The 17,018-nt window shown below is 38.0% G+C and overlaps 1 long non-coding RNA gene across 2 annotated transcripts in view; it reads right to left on the bottom strand.

Moving 5' to 3' along the window:
• LOC110397708 overlaps positions 4,853–17,018 on the bottom strand; it is a 55,214-nt gene continuing 43,048 nt past the window's right edge. For both annotated transcript variants that reach the window (XR_002437936.1, XR_002437937.1), the window contains 4 exons: positions 13,938–14,080; positions 11,583–11,751; positions 10,989–11,162; positions 4,853–6,500 (listed from right to left, as the gene is read on the bottom strand). This is a non-coding gene — a long non-coding RNA (uncharacterized LOC110397708). The remainder of the gene's footprint in view (positions 6,501–10,988; positions 11,163–11,582; positions 11,752–13,937; positions 14,081–17,018) is intronic.

Consider the following 17,018-nt stretch of genomic DNA (forward strand, 5'->3'; position numbering starts at 1 on the left):
GCCGAACGGAGGACAAATCTTGCAGTTGCAATTTCATAGTTTCTGTCGTTGCATATTTTAATTTCTAATGGCGTCACATTAAACTATTTTCTTAAAACTAAATTGACCGAACTAAAACAACAACAACAACAACAAAAAAAAAACAACAGCGAAACATAGACCTTCTTCATTAACCATAGCGAATGAGGTGTACAATCTTTTTTTCCCCAAGACCAATTTAATCTGTGAACCACGCGTGCAAGCTATCAAAAGCTGTAAATGAGTGGTCACCTCAGGCATTAGAAATAAGAGCTCCGTTACAGCAGCTCCCACTGAGTCGGTCTTTTTCATCTTTGCTAATTAATGCTATTTTACCAGTGCCTTATAATAAATAATTGAATCTTTCATGTAGGACACGATTCAGAAAAGAGGTAGCAAAAACTTTAAATTAGATAAACTAGATAGTTTTCAAAGAAATATTTCTCTGATTGGCTTCTCCTGTAAAGCTTTGAATTATTGGAAAATAAACGGTTTTCTGGCTTTGAACAGCCTGTGAAACTCCGTATTGCCAGAACAACTTTAATTTCTGTGCACATAGAAGATGTCCAACTGGTACTGAAAACCAAACAAACCAAAGACTTCACTCTCTGAAAAATCTTGGTAAGCCATAATATATTTCCCAGTAGTACAGAGATTGCACGTTTGTACTCTCAAGTATGTAAGAATGCTGCAAATCACGAGATCTTCTAAAACAATGAAGCAGCTTTTGGCATGAAAAGAATGAATCTTAAAGCTAGCTGTACTATTTCGAAGTAGAATTTCAGAAAATGTTGAATATATTCTCTCAGGAGCATCTTACTCTCCTATCGGCACCTATTCCACACTGAGGAATAATGTCGTAATTTGGCGCTAGTAGATTGCTCAGTGAGTATGAAGTTAGCTTGTGATCTAGGAAACGAGCTCAACACCCAGGCAACCGACTAACGCTCGAGCATTTTGCTATTTCTCAGTAGATTTTAAAGAATGTCACGTTGTACTAGCGACATCCTAGTATTAGCTTTCAAACAGTACAAAAGACAGCAATTATATGCATATTTTGAGCTACCTGAGGTAACAAAAGAACAGTTTTACAGTCCCAGCTCTCACCTGCACTTTTGTATACTCCAAGCAACTCTGTAATAATTAGATACACCTGCACAGCCCTCATTTGCAAGGAAGAAATTTGTACCATACTGCGATTGTCAATATGAAGACTACTCTGATTAATCTGTGTTAAGCAAGCATCGAGCATGCCTTTCCCGGGATTGGTCCACAGAGCTTTGCCACAAGAACGCGCTGTAAGAATAAATACAGTTATGGAAAAGAAAAACCTAACGGTAATTTGATAACCCTCTGCAGAATTTAGCAAGATGTCTAAGAATGAAATGTTGACATTTCTACAATTATTTTACATATAAAAGAGGTATCATAACAAGCAAAGCGCTTACTTAACATTCCTCAAAGGTGGATCTAGTACTCTTCATTAGCTAAGATTCTCTTGCCTTTGTCAAACTCGTCTTCCCTGCAAGGAAGGTCTCTGTCAACTACAAATTCCACTTAACATAATTAGAGTTCTGTTGGACTTAGCAGTCTATGAATCAGAACAAAATAAAAAGGAAAAAAGTCGTCTTGTTTCCTCACCGTCAAACCAGCGGAGCCTACAACTCCTGCAGCACCCGCATCGGACCGCTGTTCATGTCACGCAGGATGCACTTAGAGTGAGGATTAAGAGCCCTCCTCAGAATTTTGATCTTCCCTCTTACCCAAAAAGATGGCATGTAAAAATGTTTCCATTTTGATTCATAACGGGAGTAAATCTCAGACTTGTCACAAACAGGAAACAATTTCCTCCAAATTTATTCTTAAATTTCCTAAATATATTCCAGTTTTGTCTAAGGAAAAGTTGCTTTGGGTCATTATTTTTTCTTTTTTTATTTGGTTACATCACAGAAGCAGCATCCTACCAAAATGTACAACTGTTACTGATTTCTACAACTATGACTTGTAGTAATAGCAGTTGAAGTATCTTAATGCATCAGTCACCGAATGTTTGCCGCTTGACGCTTGGAATCTTTTTTCTAAGATGAAGAGACTTTTATTATTTTCTTCTTTATCCAAAAAAAAAAAGCAAGCTGGAATGAAGTGAGATAGCTTGTCTAGTATCAGGCCTGCACAAACTTAAAAACAAAAGGTCCCAAGTAATTATAAGCAGCTGTAAAATCAAAGAAGAGACAAGGAGGAAGACAGTGGATCAACTGACTGAAAATCTTACAGTCTGTATTCTAGTGCCAGAAGTATGGCAAACGAAAATGAGAAATGAGAAAATGTTAATATTCTCTGAAAATGTAATTTTTAGTCTGAATTTATGATTTAGCAGGCATAACAGAATGTCATAAGGCATGACTTCTGACTGGAACACATTAATATTAAAAACTAATATCTTATTGATAAAGATTGGCATAAAATGAAATGAAAATGTATTGTCATGTGCTCACGTTACACTTGGAACCTTTGAATTGCAAACTATAAATTGAGTACATTCTGCCAGTAATCCCTTGACAAAGAGTGGCTCCTTATCATTTAAAACTGCAAGGACGAGTCCTTACAGGGTATATAAAAGTTTATACACAGATGCACAGCCTCTTAACGCTATCCACACTAGCTAAATTCAAACTCAAATGAGTTCCTGTATCAAAAAATCACACTTTCAGTGTACTGTGTAGACGTAACTTTGAGATCAAAGCATTCTTCCCTTGTTTTGTAGTAATGCATCTTGACACTTTAAAGTATGAAACCACTTCATTACAACATGAGAAACATCTTTGACTCAGAATCTCTGTGTCAGGGACTAGGAAGGGTTCATCTATGTAAAGATGCTACGGAGAACTTAGGATTTGCGCAAGCTGAGAATCAGGCGCTGTGGCAGACTGACTCCTTCTGGGCACTCAGTCTACGTTGGCAGCCTTTCTGCAGTTGAGCTAAAACCTGCTTCTCAAGTGGTAGAAAAGTGTTTTTAATAAGAAACTGTAGCAGCCAGATCAGAGACTATTGTTTATAGTGGTGATCTTGATTGCTTCAGAAAAGAGGGTTCAAGTAAAACATTTTTCTCTTGACATCAGTCTGACAAAAAACATGATAATGATGTGATTGAGTTCCGTACTGTTAAGTGCGGCTTTGAAATTCTAAATGTTGAGGGCTTTTTTTTAAATCGCAAGGTAGCTATTACTCTGAAAAGACAAACTGGATCAAAATAGTAACTGGTACTCCGCTTAAAGCTCTCGCATTCTCAGTGAAGCGGAATATTTGCTTCGTATTGCCCAGTCAGACTCTTGCAGAGTAATGCTCAGGGAAGGAAATATTTTGTGTGTTCACGCAGTTGTCCTGTAGCGTACTTACTCCTGATAGATTTCATCAAACAGCTTTCATATCTCTGCTGACATACGCGTATAGCTTGCCTCACTATCTTATTTATGTATATATTTTAGTTTTAAATATGCCTATGCTTTTCCCTAACTGCCTGCTATTGTTATGAATTGTTCAGGTGGCTTTTCGTAGCTATGCTAATGCATACACAAACGGTGGTAGAGAAAGAGGGAGAAAGAAGGAGGGAGTCCAGCCAGCCATCTTATTTATGTATTTACTTTCTTTTAAACAGACCCATACTTTTCCCTAAGTGCCTGGAACCATATATGCAATAAACACTATTAATCAATAACCGCGCTCAAATCATTCAGTTCCTTCAACTCAGTGCCATGAAACAAATGTGAGAAACTAAATAGACCTTGTAGAGTGCCCTGTAGTTCAATAAATCCAAGGCCCGTCTGATCACGGAGACAAAGTAATTTTAACAATTGACGTCTCATCTGCAGCGCTCTCTCTCTGTTTCCCTTCAGCTTCAGCTGAAAGTTATGAACCTTGTTTCTTCTTTCTTTTTTTCCCCCCGCTTTCAATTTATTTAAACCATTATGACAAGAAATAGGAGGAGAGGGAGTTAAAAAAAAAATTAAAAATTAACAAAGAAGGACTCTGAAAAAATACTACAAATAGCTTAATTTTGCTCAGAAAAAGAATCTCAGACAAATGGGAGAAGAATGAAGAAGCCCTTAGCGGTATTCTGAAGAAAATACTGAAATCCAGAAATGCTGAAATACTGAGAGAGAAGAGCTATACAGGAGTGAATAAAGAGGGAGAAACTGCCAGGCCTAAGTATAGTTGCGTGACTGAAGTGTCAGTATTTCTGAGTGCTTTTAAAGTCCTTCACACTCTTTGTGCAGTTAATATTGTATTCAATAATACTCCATAGTAACTCTTCATCTCATAAATCTGAGAAACAATATAAAAGCGGTTTCTTCTCATCAAGGGCCGAGAAGAAAGAACAAATAACTTTGTTTTTCAACACCGCGAACACAGGGAGAACTAGTTATAAAAGTACATTTTGCTCAGTTTCACCTTAATATCGTACAGACTTCTCAGCTGAAATTTCATACTAAACCGAAAAATGCAAATGCCAATTGATTCTTGTCATGGGAGAATTAAGAAATTTGCATGGCTACATTCTATTTAGCAAGGAAGAGTGCTAGTAGAATATCCCTGATAAAATGGACAAAATTTATCACTGCCTGCAGGAATCAATTTTGTAAATAAAAGCTGTTAAGAAGGACAGTTAACAAGCATTTATCAGTTCAATCTTTATTATTTTTTTATTATTATTATTTTTTGGCTAGCAGTTTTATGACACGATGCCTATAGCCTTTGAAATACAGCTCCTTTGTTGATGGCCTTTAAATTGACTACTGGAAAGTGAAGGCAAACTCTTTCCCTCCCTCGAGGCACACATCTGTGGTAACGCCGTGTCTTTGAATTTGTGGGAGAAAGAGAACGGGCACGTACATCCATCACGTTTATGAATGTGTTTTCCCCCTAAACATACCTGTATTTTTTTCTGTGTTTCAACTGTGGATATGAATGGTTCAGGTTAGTTTCAATATGATAATAACTTTGTATTGCCTTCATTTGCTTGTATTGCAGTAATGCTCGGGACTAACCGTGGGCTAGGCCTTTTTTGTACAAACAGAGAACAAATTGGTGATCCAAGTTGTCTGATTTGGCCTACACCTTCTTACATCCTGTAAAAAGATTATCCTCAAAATCTACTTTTCATGACTAGGTTCAGAGTCTGAATTTTGTTACCTCATAATTTATTTCCCTTACGTAGACTCAGCAGTTTTGAAATATATGTGTATATAGACACACACACACACACACACACACACACACACATTAAACAGCAAAACACGCTTGTTTTGTTGAAAGGTTTTGTTGAAAATTAAATAATTATACCAAAGATAATAAATCGCATTGGCAAATCCATTTCTTATTTGTATACACACAGATTGATGTTCTTCCGTCAAGTCTGTATTTTGAGCACCACAGCCTAGATTTTCAGGTCGATATCATTCAAACAAAACAGAAAGCAGAGAACTGAAATGCCTGCTTACCCTTGGGGATTCCACAACAAATTAGTAAGATGATCTGGTCTTACAACAATGCTTTCTGTTGTTATGACATTTATCGTATTTAAATTATTTATGTGCTTTCATCTGGGCACTATCATCAAAATTCTTTGTACCAGCTTTTGAGGAAAACCTCCCTTATTTCCCATTTCTCGCTTGACGTGCCAGCCCACTCCCTTGTGAATCAGAGCATCCTGAGAACTGCTCCTTTTTCTAAGAGACTGCCTAGGTTCCCAAGGCACCTTCTCGGCAGCAGCGGATGACGGAGAAGCTGCAGCCGTCCTCACTCGTCCCCGGCTACAGTGGTGGTGCTGCCGAGAATGAAGCGACTCTGCACCGCTTACGGATTAGGCAGGAAAACTGTCGGAGCGCTGTTTTAGTCGGTCGGCAGCTGGCACAGGCTGCCAGCAGGGCACAAAGTGTCTATAAAACAACAGGCAGGGCATGTGGCAGGGGATGGTGTTGTGACTGTCCTTTTGTATCCTGTTAAGTAATGTGACTGTTGATATTGATCACCGACCCGACTAGCTTCAGACTAAAAATAGGCAGGTAAAATTATGTTATTGTTCTCCCTAGCCCCTCGGTTGCTTCTGCTCTCAGCTCTTGAAAACGATGGTTGGTTAGCTGGTCCTCAAGCAAGCAGATCTTCAGATGTACGTTGCATCTTTTCATTTGATTAGGAAAAAAATGAACCAGTTGCCAAGGAGTCCAATCGTAAGACGTGAAGTGACCATTCACAATAATGAATAGTAGCCTACTGACAGTGTACATGACGCTGCCCCATGCAGCTGTGCCGCATGGCTCCCTCCCTCAAAATAAATCTCAGTGAAATGGTGAACCCTGATCTGGCTCCGGGTCCACGTGCCGAGCAGCTGGACTGGTCTCGCTAAACGGCAGAAGCCTGCATAGCCTAACAAAAGGCATCCTTAGCCGATTTTCCCTCCGGAACCAAAGCAAATAAAGTGAGAGCTGAAAACAAACAAAAATATATTAAGCTGACAAAAGTTCTCCAGTGGGAAATGGAAGACAACTAGAAACAACGACAATAACATTTTCATGTGCTCTCATTACATAAGCAATTTGGGGATGTGCTGCACAGTTCAGAAACATTCCAGATTGCTGGGGATATACCATAATTGCTGGTTTAAAAATATGTAGATCTTCTACCATGGAACCTCCTTTTTTTTTTTTTTTTCAACTGCAAACAATTCTAGATCAAATGTTTTCCATTAAAACGGTTCAAAGAAAATAGCGCTATCCAGAAGTAGCGTTAATTTTCACCGTTGCTCTGACAAGGACTACTGAAGCACAGTGTCATTCTGGCGTTTATCGGACTGTGATCTTAATTTCCATAGTGATCCGAATTAGTCTCACTCTGTATTAACTCAGTCTAATATAGGCTATATATACCTGGAAAATTAAGCATAAAGCTGAGTAATCTGGGGCAACGGTTACAATAGATGCTTACAAAGATGCTAGAATGAAATAGCAATTACCTATCTTTTCAAGTTTATCCGGTATAAGATTGATATAACCAACTTATTTTGAATATTTCTCTATGCTTTTATGTATTATATCAGAAGTCACTGAATCTGAAGCTTTGGTATAAAAATAAATTCTCCTCATCGAACGTTCACAACTCTAGTGAAAATTATTCCCAGGACCTGCAACATTTTGTCCAGTAGGAATCCTGCCAGGAACAATTTGTTCTCACATTAACTAATGCATTTTTTCCAGATTCTGAACTCCGTAAGAAACGAATGCTACTCTACCACGGCGAAAACTGCAGTGGACAATCTGCCATCTCAGAACAATTCCGTCCCAGCACTGCTTGCGCTACTTCGGTTCACTCTGCGGAACAGACTCGGAGCTCAAGAAGTAGCTCCTTTTGGGTGAAACAAAACTGGAAGATGCATATTCGCGGAGGCTGCCTCCTACGCTTTGGCCATCCGCATTTTCTCAGTCCACAGAGTGAGTATGAGGTAACCCCACAAAGCACATACTGTGAGAATATTAAATTCTCACTTTTGTTTTACTAGTGTGCCTTCCTCGTCTGCCCTGGTAGACATAGCTTTTGTCTTATCGAATGGTACCGGTGCCAAGACTAAATAAAGAGGTGGGCTTGGCATTTCTTGTAGTGCTCTGTAAAAGTAAGGGCATTTGACTTTTCACAACTTCCTAATCTAATTAATCTAAGTAGTCTAATCACCAAACAGCGTCAAAAAACCGCTGATCTCCCTATCTCCATATGTTAAATGTCATTTGTCTGTGAATCCTTCCAGCATTAAAAGAAATGAGCTTTAAACCAGAATTTGGAAATAAAAGCTTTGAATTTTCTTGCAGTGCCAGAGCTATATGTTTCAGGAAAAATACTGCAATGTCAGAATAAACATTTGCTTTGAAACATGCGTAAAGAATCATATTTTAATTGGAAACTCTAACCCAGTAGGGGTTTTAGAAATGAAGTCGATTATAAAAACAAAGATTTGTTTGTGCTGGCTTGTTTGCAGAAGATTTAAAAAACAAAGAGGTTACAAAAAATATGAATATATTTATATTACTTGAGTTTTCTCATACGTTCCCAGTAAATAGTCTGGAAGCAGCATCCCATTAAGACATCCATTTGGTGTAATACAATTACAACATTAAAATTTATGCCGTTGATTTAAGGATGTGTGCTAAAACTGCCAAAGCCTCCCACTCGAACCTTCTGTCACCTTACGCTATTTAATGTGGCATGATTATCTTAACTGGTTTTGAAATTCATCTACAGATATACAACACATTTGAATGGATTCTTTCTTATATGGACAATTCACATGAGATGGCAACAATATAACTTAATTATGAAAAGACTGTAAGCAAAATGCTAAACGCGGACATAACTGTTTGGTACTGGAGAACTGCCAGCTAGAAACCCTATAATTTAAAGAAGCTTAGGTCTCCAATTTGTAGCCTGCGCTTGGCTCTTGCTATAATCATTTTTGCGTTTATCCTATCCTATTGCTTTAGAGCCTTTCCGTACGGACCTGAGAACTCCATCACACTAAGGTAAGAACAAATTCAGAAGAGATTTCTTAGTGTCTAGAAGGAAAGGACCAGGGCAAAATGCTGAAACTAAGCTGATCATCATGTTTCATTTCAGCCGCCTAAGTAATGACTGTTTCAGAGACCACAAATATTTCTTGCTGGTTACTACTGAATACGACCGCAAAAAAAGATCACTAAGCACATAGGCCCACTGATCTGTAATTGCCTTACGGTATTTTCTGTCGCAGCAAATAAGCCACGGCCTTGTTTGGAGAGTGAGTCTAAAATGAAGCTTGATGAAAATAAGCAAGCATCTGTTCTATCGAGGGTATGAAGCGCAAGCCAAGGTTTGTTATCACAGTAAGAATGGCAGCCGAGATCCAAGTCTGAGGTTTATTCAACCATTTTGGAGTTAGATCCTCATATTTAACTTTTCTCAGATGTACTTACAAGGGAGAATTGGTGGGATGTAAGTATCTATCTGTGTGTGTATACGCAAATATTCCCTGACAAACAAATTCTAGCTGGAAAAGGGTACGCCCAACATATCTGTCTAAAGGAAGTGTTTGATTTGGCGCACCATAAAATTGCATCATATGTGTCTCGTTACTGCATGCCACTTGCTGAAATGAGTTCATGTCTGATGAGGAAAATGAGGTGAAATCTATTTTTCTGTTAATGTTGCAGTGATCTTCCAAAAAGAAAAAAAAAAAAAAAAGAACTACAACCTCTCCAACAAAACAACCAAATAAAATAGGTGGCAAAGAAAATGCCACAGTAGAAAGCTACAGGGAACAAGGCACTGAACAATTGTGAGCACGGTTTCCTCCATGCCTGGAGTAACAGCGCTAATGCCCTATTCAGGAAATACTTAAGGCCCTTTCAACCACAGTCTTTCTTAATATTCTTTGTAAAGCTAGAACCAATAAATTGAAAAAATGTAAATTATATTTGTTTAACAACAGAACACTTTGTCGGTAATTGCAGATTTCTCATTTTCAAGGCAACAATATCTCAGTGCATAAAGAAATCTGAATTTAAAATCCAATTAATTGTACTTGCAATTAATTGGATTTTTGCCCCAATACAGGGGCAAGTACTGAGTTAGTGTAACCTTCCATACCGTAAATAAAACTGAGAATGTTGGACTTTGTAGCTTTACTTTCTTGTAATGTTCAATTCTGTGCTCGTGTGCACGCTACTCTTATCAAAGGACATATGGTGGAAATATAATATTAAAAATAATACACGTGTTCCTATATATTTGAGACATTTAGAGAATAATATCATTAAAATATGAGGAAATAGATAAATTATATCAAATTCTGAAGCAGTTTAATTAAAAACTAAAACTTTCTTGCCATCAGGAGGAGAATATTGTTCCCTTTAGTCACCGACTGGTAAGGGTTTCTTTTGTAGGCTTTTAGAAAAATGCAGATTACATTCGCTAATTATACATAGAGATCTAGAGTCTTCTCTATTATTTCAAACAGTGGATAATGGCTTCTTAAGTAACATATGGTAAATGTGCTCAAGTATTATCATTTTTTAAAATCAAATTGAATACAAAAGGCAAATATAATTGTTCAGTGTTCAGTAATAACTAATGCGTTTGAGTGTCTATCCGAATACAAGAAAGAAGTACAGGTTTTAAGTCTGAGTCTTTTGTAACGTTAAAGCTGTTTTCTGTTAAATCCTGACCTTATAATTATTTCAGTTCTTCTACTGCTTAGAAACTATACTGAAAGTAACTGTTTACAGTTTTATATATAATTAAACTCAAGTACAGAGAAGACTCGGAGGAGCTGTAAAATGTCTGCATAGTTTCAATACCCTGCTTTGGGAGGATTTCCTTTTCAAATTCATCTGGAGCAGATACCATCTGTAAGAAAGTCTATCTGACTACGAAGGCGTTACTTTCTATCACGCGGCTAACCTACACAACGGTTCCTGTGGTACTTGGAAGGTCAATATGCAAAAATGATGAGCATATTTTAGTGTGGACATTTACTATTTGTGTTTTGTTTCCTATGGACAAAAAATATTCTTTTTTTTAGCAAGAGCAGTGGCGCTCTGAAAATGAGTTTTTGTCAGGGAAACTTGTAAAATTTAGCATGTTTTATTTTAAATAAATAAAAAAAAATTATTCAGATGTTGGAAAGGAACTACTGCAATATTCCGGTAACCTTGATTTCTAGAGGAATCCAGGTAAATTCCGATTATAGCTTCATTTAAAAAATTGGCCTTTGAAACTTGGCATAGTCCTAATACACTACCAGTGTCATTCTATGTTTACAACACAAGCTGAATATTGCACTGATTCATAACCTGCCGTGTTGTTACGCAAGTGACCCAATTTGTTCCAGGTTAACGTGTCGCGCTACAATGCTACAGACTAGACGCTTTCTGCAATACTGTTCTCTGCACCTGTATTTTAGATGGCGTTGCGAAGAACGGTTTAGCAGGTCCTTCCCTCGCTTCTCTCAGCATGAGTAGATGGCGGCAAGTAGTGTTTGATCTCAGCCCCGTATCCTGAAGCGCTGCTCCACACAAGAAGAGAGATGGGTAGGCAGCATTTTTCCCCCAGTCCTGGGTGTGGGGCTGAAAAAGAACGTCAATGGACAGAATGACGATGAATAAGCAAGAGAGAAGATTGGCTATCTGAAATGGAATATAAGAAAAAAGATTGGACTGCAGGGAAGAAGGATTCACAGATAGAAAAAGTGTCTGGATGAAGATTGAAGATTAGAAGGGGAAAAACAGAATACAGAATAGGCAAAAAAAGACAAGTGCAGACAACTCAAAGTGCAAAAACTGTTATAGGTGATGCCACTAAACCTTGCATGTTTGTCAGTGCTAGGCATATTTGAAGATTTATCTGTAGAAATCTTTTCAGAAGAAAAGAGGGAGGATTTCATTTGCAAAGGCCTGAATCTGCAACTTTTTTCTGGAACTCAGCATAATTACTTATGCGCAGTTACGCAGGGATTGCCCACGCAGCCTCTGGCAGTGTTGGATTACCTCAAAGTTACGGTAACCATCCCAGTCTGGAAGGGTTCCTTGTTCATGCCTGATGCGCACCTGGCCCGGGCCCACGCTGTAGCCGTTCTCAATGATGCAGGCGGTGTCCTTCACTGCTTCAGAGCCTTTCTTTCCCATCTCTTCAAGAATCATAATCTCTCCAGTTTAACTGCAGAACAAAGAAGAGGATTTCCTTGGTAGAGTGAATTTACCCACAACCGTACATTTTCAGGCTGAGCTCATAGTATAGTAGGAAACTCTTGGAAATATGGGTTTGTGTTTCCTTTTAAAGGCCCTAGCAGCATTTCCAAAAGCACAGGGGGAAAGGTCCTCTGTGGCGTGCCTACCGTAGCTATTTACTCCCTTTCTGAGTCTGTAAGTACCTGAGAAGTATCTCCGAAATCCTGCCCACGGTTCTTTTGGAGGGGTGATTCCTAGATGGCAATATGCCTACTATTTAAGGATGGTATTCTTGAGAATAGTCTCCAGAAATGCTTTGAGCGCCTATGGAAGATGAATCCTTCCATTTGGTCTAGAGCGGTTTTAGTAGGACACCGTGGAGAAGGTTATCGTTGCCTTTAAATTGAGCATAAACGTGGGTGTTCAAAAATAATTCTTAGCCATCATAACACTTTAACAGTCATAATCCAGCAAAAAACTCAGTTTGTTTTGTATATTGCGTTTGGCGTGCAGGGATCAGTGCCATCACCTCTGGGGCGAAATTCAGCAGCTGTTTAATAGTGGCAGCAATGCTGCAGAACAGTTTTAGGACATAAAGAGTAGAAGAATAACTTATCTAATTGAAACTGTGTGGGGAATTTAAGTAGGCAGAATGTAATTACTCAGGCTGGAAGTTGGCCATTCAAATATTGAAGCCTTTAAAGAAATGTTAATAACTATTCACAGCTTTAGGAATGTATCTTCAAATCACAATTTTAATAAGAATAAAAAAGGAGAAAATACATTTAACAGCTTATGTTAGGGAAATATTGCATTAACTGTAGAGGACAAAAATGAAGGTAAATATTGAAATGCATGTGTTATCACGGGATAAGAATTTGATATATCAATCCTATCTCCAACTAAAGCCTCCTGCTATAAAAAATAAAACTCCCACATTGAAGTATGTTTCTGTTTTGCTTTTCCTATGATAAATAGCTATCACAAAAAAAGAAATTTGGCATTCAGCACAGATAATAAAAGATGTCATTTAAGAAAATAACTTAGGGCAGTGGTTTTCATTTCAAAGTTGTACAAAAGATGGAGCAGAGCAGTGGTTTGTTATGCATAAACACTTTAAAAAATATTGTCTTTGTGACAGATTGGTTGTACTAGCTGTCGTATTGTATTAGCAATTGCTAGCCAATGCAGCTGTTCCTGAAGAACAAAAAAAACTTGCAGAGTTGCAAAATAGGCCTTTAATTATATCAGAAGATAATTGTAGTGTCTATTAGGTAGAACTAATTTACACTGATAATTTCTACAGAACCTAGCTCTCTTCAAAGTTTCTCTCTGAAAGCTTGCAAAGTAAAATTTGCGCGTGTTGTCAGGTCATTGTCAGCGACTAGAATTTAGCAAGCCTCTTCGTTAACTCTATTCCATTAAAAATTGTTTCCAAGTAATATTTCAAATGGTATTTGGAATCTGTTTCACTTCAGATGGTTGGCTAAAGTTTAGCTGGATCGCACATGAGTCTGAAGGATGACACAGAAGCCTCCACTGGCAATGGTGGTACTCACACCTTCCTCTGCTAGCGAGAGCTGTACTTATCAGTCACAACAGTGCCAAGCAAGGTAAGTCTGTGAATTTCTCCTAGAAATGCTAGGTTATGAATACTAGTATGAGTATCTTTCCTGTGATGCCATGCAGTGAGACCTTTCGTGCGTGCACAGCTACGGGTTTGTCTAGAAAGAATCAGAACTGTCAGCCCGGCACTTTGTCTCAGCTTATTATGGCAGAGCTGATGAGCTTTACTTCTGTTGGTCTGTCATGATGGGTTTTGAGATTGCTGCCCGGTGCCCCAAAATGCCCTGCGAGCAGGCATCACATTTATCTTAGGCTTAGATACAATTAAAAAACAGTAATAACAAAACAGCCCAAAAGGAAACCAACAGAGCGAAGGGACATTTAAGCATGTCTGCTGCAGATTCAAAACAGTCAGCATACTGAGTAAGGTTGCCTGCAGGATATGAAATGAATGCACTTTTTACATATTAGCTGAGCAGTTAAGGACCAGAGTGCTGTTCCTGCCTCATGGTGAAAATTTCAAGTCCCATCTTTCCTCAGCATGCCCAAAACACTAGCCTGGAGGCTGGTCTACCTGCTTGTGTTCCTGTCAAGGCTGGGACTACTTACTGTACTGCCAAGAGAGCAAGGTTTCTGGGCATGCGAATGTGAGTCTTGGTTTGCCCCTTGCGCCAAAACGTTCTTTCCATCCTGCTGCCAGGTGAGAGCTGTATGTGCTCCTCTATGCAGTCACATTCGCACTGATTTCCAGTCTGAAATGAAAATAAACGAGAGAAGAAACACTCAGGATGGAAATCAAAACAGAGAAGGTTCAATGTCAGTACCTTTTTTCAGCCTTGTTCCCTGAAGTTGTCATCAGATCGCCATCAAGTACCTTTCTAAATGCCTCTCTGCACCTGCCCATGCGCCCCCTACATTCTACAACTTCAGAAAATTTCTACATGGTACACTACAGCCAGATTTGGTAGAAGGTTGAAGTCTCAGAAGCAATTACAGCAGTTAGAATTTTGTAGCCACAGACCATCTACGGAGTGAAACTGCATACCATCATGCATAAACACAACACCGGACACAGAGAAGCCAGCCTGTGAGGCCTCCTAAAAGAACATTTGCAACAGGAAAATATTCAGGGAAGATTTCATTTTCTGTCACACCAGACACATCAACAACAACGAGACAAAAAGCAAATATATAGGACTTACTATTGTTATTTCTATCAGTCAGTGAACTGCTTTTTTTCTTTTCTTTGCCTTTTATATATGGTCTAATCATTTCCAACTGTTGTAATAAGACTCCTAAAATGTAATAACGATTTCTTGTGACAAATTTTTTACATTGTGATGCATATCCTTTAGGCTTTGTAAGGGCTCCTTGTGACGAGTTTGACAAGCTTCCCTGAGGTGACCGAGACTCCTTTGAATGATTCGTCCGGTGAAAAGAGAAGTGGGCTTCGAGGTGCTTTAAAAAATAGAATAGATTTTGTCCACCATTATTGGAAAAAAGTGCACGTAGAATAATTTAGGTCAAAATTTGGCTTAGATCAGAAGTAAAGCGTATTTGGGAGTGAAACAGATATAAATATGGTTACATAAAGAGATGACTGCTCATAAGAACGGAGAATCGCTCGAGACAATTGCGGTCCTTAACTTTAAAACAGAAGTAGTTTGTCCTTTTTGTGCTAGATGCTAAGTTTGTACTTTCCTCTCTGAGATCACTGTTTGAAACAGTTGTATCAGAGAACATTTATAATAAGATAAGAACATTCATAATAGCATAACCTAGGACAGGATAATGAGCATTTCTCAGTCACTCGGGGACAAAGAAGTACAAAAAACTGATTCTCATTTTGAGCTATACTGCCTTGTCTACAGCTCAGCCATTAGTAAAGGCCTGTGCCTTAACATATTAGCATAACCTTTTCTTGTATTGTAGGTCAGAGAAAACTCCCATTTAAAATCTTCCTCATTTGTCAAGACAATTTCTCTTTTGACATAATCCAGAAGGTAGAAGCTCTTGTTGCCGTATCTCTACTATTTTTGCTGGAAACAGATTAGGGGAGCAGCATCCTTAGTCTTCCACATAATTATTCCCCTTCTGCCTTGCTACCACTCTTGATTTTTTCTTGAGCGCGGCATTTAAAATGAACCACCTGCTTTTCCCTCAGGTGTAAATCCTGCATAAGACTCGCCTTAGTGGTAATCATTATAATATATTAGACAAGACTGATAAAACAGAAAATTAATGTTTTTACATTCCTTTGTATCTGTCCTACAAGTCTTATATTTATAAATATGTTCTTAATTAGGGTTTTATAATAATGCCGTAGGGCTTCAAGGGTGATATGACTGCGTTACTGACTAACATGAATCATCACCGGTAATACCAGCGTTTAGAAAGATTAGGGAGATTTGCTTTAAATGGAGCACGTATAGCATTACACGTGTACGCAGCTCTGAAATGAGCTAGTAGCAGTAACTGTGGCTAAAAACCTCCCAAGGAAGTTATGTGTAGATGTGATTTATGAAAACATTCTGTAGTTATTAACAGACCATATGTTAATATTCCCCAACTGGAAATATTTAGAAATTTATGTGCTAAGTAGCAGACATTCTTTGACATTTGATTTTTTCTAACATTTATGTCATAATTAAAAAACCTTCAGTACATTCTGAACTTTGGTTATCCTATAAACTCCAATCCATTCCTTTTTTTTTCCTTTGGTCACTCTTCTGTTTATATATTTTTTAAATGAGCATAATACGGTAAAAAAAAAATTGAAAAACTTGCAGAAAACTTGCATTATTTACATTCAATTCTTCAAATATCTCCAACTTATGCATCTTATATTTCCCTAGCATATTTAGAACATAAATGAGCAGCATTTGTTATCATGTGACTGTTCAGTTAGTGCTGATAAAATCAGCATACGCAAGTGTGACAAATCTGTGAAGGAAAATTCGTACAGCTGGTCACAAAAAGGTTTTTTATCCCTGTCTCTTCCAATGCTGTTAAGTCAAGCCCAGTTAAAAAAGAAAAAAAAAAATTAAAAAGTGAATACATGCAGCTTTTAATACAGTCCAAAACAGCCATAGGCTTTAGCGTTCAGTGGGACTATAATGTACCACTAGTCAGATTTTGTAACAGTAAATCATTATGAGTGTCAATGGTTTATAGAGATCCCTGTCCTTCAGTTATGAATATTTGCATTTCAACCAAGAGTTCTATCAAAACAAGAATTGTAGCTGTTTGCTAAAGATCAGTGTCTGGAATAAGAACAGTCTCAATGTTCTTTTTTTTTTTCCCCCGTGCCAGTTTCACATGACTTAATTTTAAAAACTGATACAGCTAAAAATTCCTCCCTGTTCAGTACATGAAAATGTCTACATACTGTTTTTCTCAGTCCCAAATTGAATACTTTTAAGCACATCTGTACTACCATCTACTGGAAAGGTGAGTAACTGTGTATCGACAATGAATGTTTCCACCTGCTTCTGAACTCTGATTAATAAAAAAAAGAAAAAAGATCAATCTTCCAATTCTTCCACAAAAATTACATCTTTTGCGTACTCTAAGATGTACTGATGCTAGAAATCTGTCACTGGTAATCTTTTGCAGAGATCAAGGCTGGATAGTTTTCATGAGGATATATTTCAGCCAAAAGTGAGATACTCTTCATCATTTTTTTTTATG

This window comes from Numida meleagris, chromosome 4 (assembly GCF_002078875.1).
Source record: "Numida meleagris isolate 19003 breed g44 Domestic line chromosome 4, NumMel1.0, whole genome shotgun sequence".
In the NCBI taxonomy this organism is placed as follows: Eukaryota; Metazoa; Chordata; class Aves; order Galliformes; family Numididae; genus Numida; species Numida meleagris.